General features: G+C 37.1%; 1 pseudogene; it reads right to left on the bottom strand.

Moving 5' to 3' along the window:
• Nucleotides 1–4,426: 4,426 nt before the first annotated feature.
• Nucleotides 4,427–5,286, bottom strand: LOC119536722 (annotated as a pseudogene).
• Nucleotides 5,287–6,000: the final 714 nt, after the last annotated feature.

Below are 6,000 nucleotides of genomic sequence, written 5' to 3'. Positions count from 1 at the left end.
GGGTGCAATTTGTTAATCCTCATTGCCCAGCATGCAAATTGCTTTTTTGAGATTTTCTTCAACCATTCAAACTATGTAAAACTGTTGTCCCTCCACTCAGGCAGGCTATCACATCAGGGAGAAATAAATTATTTTGGGCTAAGAAACTAGTTGGACTGACTGAAATTGGGGTATAGGCTGAGGTCACCTTTGTCTATGAAAGGTTTCTTTCATCTCTACAGGAATCCACCAACTGTAAGCTGGAGGGGACCTCTGAGATCTTCTAGTGGCATCTCTCCCACAACTCATGGAAGGAACATAACTGAAGCCCAGGAAATAGGTAAATGTGCAAATATGAGAGAAACAGAACTGAAATTTTCTGGTGTTCTTTCCTCTCCACCACAGCACCCATTAAACAAATGAATTCTATACATTTAATGTATTCTTATCCCATGTGTAACAAGAAGACAATTTTCAAGGTCAGGAGTCCATTTGCAGAAATTAACTATAAGTGATGAAGATTTCAACAGTTTTTCCCTTCTGAAAATTCCATATGTATATTCTTTGAAAAAATAAGAAGTTTAGAACTCAAATGAGAGGCATGTAAAGGATGAAGTATATTAAAAATGAGACAGGAAAGAAACTAGCTGATCAAGTCAGAGTCTAGTTTTTGTGTTTTTTTTGTTCAAACACATTAATTTACTTTTTAATTCAGTTTTATTGAGATATATTCACATGCCAGTCATCCAAAGTGTACAATCAAATGTTCACAGCACCATCATATAGTTGTGCATTCATCACCACAATCAAATTTTTTAAATTTTCATTAATCCAAAAAAAATTAAACTAAGAATAAAGATGCATACCCCCATCCTCCATTATTCATTTAATTTTTGTCCCCATTTTTCTACTTATCTGTCCACATATGGGATAAAGGGATTGTGAGCCACAAGGTTTTTACAATCACACAGTCACACTGTATAAGCTATAGAATCATACGATCATCTTCAATAACCAAGGATACAGTATTTCAGTTCAACAGCTTCCGGTATTTCCTTCTAGCTATTCCAATACACTAAAAACTAAAAAACACATAAGAATAACTGCCAGCATGACCTCTTGACTCCATTTGAAATCTCTCAGCCCCTGAAACAATAACAACAGTTTTGATATTGGTCTCATGGTAATTAAATCTTGATGGGATTATCTTATTCATGAAGGTAAAGATCAATTGAGATACCTAAAGCTGGATTGGCAAGTAAGTAATTTTGGTGTTTATTTTAAGAAGCCTTTGTTGATGAATACTTAGACCACATTATCCAATAATGAATTAAATTAGCTGATTGTGAAAAATTCCCTATTTGGTTTCTCTGAAAAGGAGACAGACATTTCAGGAGTTGGTTTGAATGTGGGATTGTATTTATCTTCACTAACCCTGTTCCTAGAACTTATCAACAAAGGAGGGGTGAAAAGAATATACTGAAGCATGGTTAATATTATGTATATCTTTTTCTATACGTTAGTCATGGAAGAAAGAGCAGAAAGTAGGCTGGCTGCACACTTAGATATTTAGAATTTGGACTTTATGCATATAATAAAGCATGTGCTGTGCCTAGTTCCATTCTCTCCAGTGTGATTTTTTTTTCATGGCTCCTTGCAAACTAACTCATACTAAATAATGGGAGGCTTTATAAATTCAAGAAGATGTTTCAAAACTCCATTTATACCATTTCACCATGCCATTCTTAGACCATTCAGTTCAATAAGCTGTGTAACAAGACATTCCAAAGCACATGACTTATTCAAAAAGCACTTAATTCTTGCCCATGTGTCTGTCGATCAGTTGGGGTTCACCTGATCTGGGTTGGGCATGGCTGGGCTTAATCAGAGTCTTCAGCTTGGATTCAGGTATATTCCAGGTAACTCTCATTATTGTGCATCAAAAAGTTTTATCTTATTACTTGCACATCATGTTGTATTCAAAGCCAGTCACCAAACAAGAAATGAACATATCAGGATACTGGCAAAAAGAAGCATGTTCACTCATGTACTACAAAAAAATAATAATTTCTGTAGACCCTGACCTGTGAGAAATGTTTTAATCTCCTGGATATGTTTAAATGAATAAAAGTGATGGCAGATAGAGGAATATGAAAGCTATCTTTGCACACATGCAATAGAGCATTGCATGGAAATGTCTTTAAAATATATTATGCACCAGAGGACAGACTTATAACCACTAGTCAGATGATCAGGGAGACATAATTTCATTGTTTTGTAATATGAAATAAATTTCTTCATCTGGAAAATGAGAAATAGTGCCATTTATTTTCATCAAAGAAGGTATCTGTTTCACAAATCCACATCCCCCAACTTGTGGCAGTAAGGTTAGAAAGACTAAAAGCTGGCAGTTAACTTTATAATCAGACACCTATGGAATAAATTGCTGTTGTTGACAAGTCTTGCCCCCACTGAAACTGGGGAGAGTCTGAGTTCTCACCTTTCTTGGTCATCTCCTTCCAAAGCACCAAGAGGAGACTCTCTGAGCTCCTCTGATGGGGATTGGCTCAGGAACTTCTGTGATTAGAGATAAGTTTATAAAGTCATTACTGGAAACTTGAGGACTATTTACCTTCTTAGGGACCTCAGACTTGCCATATCACTTATATTATTCCATTACATTCAAACATTTAGTGCTAAGGTAAATGGGAAAGAGTATTGAGGAAAAATTATCTCATGAATAATGCATGTTTACTTCTGTTTTCTGAATCTGCTCAATTTTAGCTCTCCTTGTGTTGGTAGGCATAGCAAATGGGATTATATAACCGAACTAATGATCTCCAGACCTCTTAAGCTCTAAGAATGTCAAATATCTAGTCCCAGTTTTTTGAAACTCAGGTTTCCTGAGCACTAACCACTGGCTTCAAAAAAATCACTATAGAAGCTTTTAAAAAATACAAATTTTTGTATAGCTCTCAAACCTGGTCTTGTGAATCAGAATCCGTTGGACTTGGTTCTATTCCCTTTTAAAAATCTCGCAAGGTCATGCCAATTACTGGCCAAGCACTAATCTAGTCTTTACTTGAAAATTGAAGAAATGGGGTCCCACAGACACAAGTGCTGGGACAAGCACAATGAATTAAAGTGATTGCAGGGCAAAGGATCTTGATTTCTTAATTATACCTTCTTACACAGATTTCTTGCTGCTTTTGATCTTTCCTGTTGTTTAGCAACATCAGCAAGCATTTCTTAAGCCTTAACTATGTGTAGCCCTTAACATGAGTAATATTTACTTATAGCCAGACATGTGCATGTACACACACTTCCACACACATCACAATTGTAGACATATACACAGTAACTGGATAATCTTGATTGGTGGAAGATGCAATGAGACAATGGTGGAGGGGTTGTCAGTGATATGTTCACCTGTTACAGGAAAAAAATCCCAGGCTGTATCTCATGGTGAAGGAGAAACACATCACTGAGGCAAGTCTCAGTTCAAATGAGAAAGACATATGTTTCTGTCTCCAAAATGAGTCTCTCTGAAATACACAGTTGGAAATTCTGATTAGCTAAGTCAAGAAAGCTGTAAGAACTGGCTCACTCTATTCATTAAAGCTGCTTGTTTCAAATATTGAAGGAAATATGGTTTCTCAACCATGGATTACAGTAAATTGTATTTGCCCTTTTGATCTGAGAAACAGCCACATATGTTTCACAGCTAACTATTTTTATTGTTCCTTCCATGTTTCCTGTTAGTCACTGTGATGGTTTGAAGACGTATGCACCCCAGAAAAATATGTTCTTAAAGTTCATCCATTCTTGTGGGTGTGGACCCATTGTAAGATCTATTGGTGAATAGGATCTTAATTCAAGATGTGACTCACCTCATCCAGTGGATCTTAATCCTCTTACTGGAGTCCTTTATGAGAGAATGAAATTCAGACAAAAAGGGAGAAAGCCACTGAAGGAAGAAGCTGAAAGCAATCAAACCCAGAAGTGAAGGGAGAAACGCAGACACCACCATGTGCCTTGCCATGTGGCAGAGGAGTCCAGCATTGCCAGAGGCCAGTCTTCAGTGAGAAAACATTGCCTTATGATGCTTTGATTTGGAAGTTTTCCACAGCCTCAAAATTATAAGCTTGTAAGCTAACAAATATCTACATTTAATAACAACCCATTTTATGGTATCTACTTCTGGCAGCCTAGTAAACTGCAACAGTCACTTTATATTAATAGTGACTGGCTAGAGAGTCCAGGTAAAGATTAGAGTCCAGTTAGCAGAACTCCCTTATTCCTGAGAAATGTATTACTATTTAATTTTATCCTCCCTCAGGCTCCACAAGGTTGGTATTAATGTCTTCACTGTGCAGTTGAGTTAACCAAATCTGAGAAAATTTAACATCATCCAGCTTAATGCATCATGACTTCCATCTATTTGCTATTAGCCTCTCAAAAAAAAACTTTCCTGTCCCAGTTTCTTCATTGCATTCTTTACTTCTGCATTTCTCAATTTATAAATCAGGGGATTTAACAAGAGGGAGAAAATGGTGTAAAATACAGCCACCATCTTATCCCCTGAAAAGGTAATATCAGAGCACATGTACATGAAAGTGCAGAGACTGAAATAGATAACCACAGCAATGTGGGAGCCACAGGTAGACAGAGCTTTGCACCTGCCCTCTGCTGACTGCTTCCTTAGGGACACCAGGATGACAGTATAGGAGATTAGCAAGGTAATAAAGCTCCCCAGAGTGATGGTCCCACTGTTGGCTGTCACAACCATACCAGTAACATATGTCTCTGCAGGCAAGTTTCAGCAGAGGGCGCACATCACAAAAGTAGTGATCAATCTCATTGGGTCCACAAAAGGGTAGCTGGACCATCAGAGACATTATGATAACAGAGTGTAAGAAACCACCTATCCAGATCCCCAGCAGCATTGTATTGCATCTGTTCCTGTCCATGATGGTCATATATTGTAGGAGTTTACAGATGGCCACATAATGATCATAAGCCATTAGGACAAGAAGGAAGATCTCAGTACAACCAAGGAAATGTACCCAAAAGAGTTGCAACACACACCCCACATAGGAGATAGCTTTAGTCTTGGTTAATAGGTCAACAATCATCTTGGGAGCTATTGCTGAAGAGTAACAAATGTCCACAGAAGACAAATTGCTGAGGAAAAAATACATGGGAGACATGAAAAGTCCCAGAAGAATGGCTGTATAGAAGAAAGAAAACACCATGAAACAAACTTTTGTGACCTCTGAATTTGGTTACATTGTTTATTTTTTCCATGGAATTAATACAGCTGTGCAAATTCCCAAGAGAAAATTAAATTATCTGAAAGAAAAACATGAAAGAACCAACAGCATTATTTCTCATGCAAAACACATAGATATTCAAAGCAGTTGACAATAGAAAAATGTGTACTTATTGCTGCTTGACTCAAATCTCAATGATTTGAAGTGCACATATTCTGAATATCTTGTCTCCATACAAAAGGCAATTCATTTTTTTCAGATATGGAAACAAAGTCCAAAGAGACAAAGTGAATTCTCTAAGTCACCTTCCTAAGGGTTCCACCTCCCTCAACTATTTTAAAGTTTACTCATCTGTTTTTTTGCCTCAACATTTATTTAGTTTCTATTCTACAAAAGAGATTCAGACTTGTGTTATGAAACAGACTTGTGTTTGGGGATAGGGTAATATTTCTCTATCTGGAAAAGTTCACCTCTTGTTTGACACAGAAAACAGAACTTATGCCCTTGTTTTCCCTTCTGAGCACAGCCATGCCTGGTCACTGCATTCATCAATGAGGACTCAAGTAGTTGAGACTGAGTGACTTCTGCAGATTCTCTTACTTATGAAGCTCAGGTCCTTGTGTACATCAGATTATGCTCTCCAATTTGATCTCAAGTTGTTTACTGTCAGAAGGTGATATAGTACAGTTAAAAGAGAACCAAAATTATACAAACCAAAATTACACAAATCTGATTAACTGGGCTATAA

The sequence above is a fragment of the Choloepus didactylus genome, chromosome 6 (genome assembly GCF_015220235.1).
Source record: "Choloepus didactylus isolate mChoDid1 chromosome 6, mChoDid1.pri, whole genome shotgun sequence".
Lineage (NCBI taxonomy): Eukaryota > Metazoa > Chordata > Mammalia > Pilosa > Megalonychidae > Choloepus > Choloepus didactylus.
The sequence above is the reverse complement of the archived record's forward strand: the minus strand, read 5'-3'. Positions and strand labels throughout refer to the sequence as shown.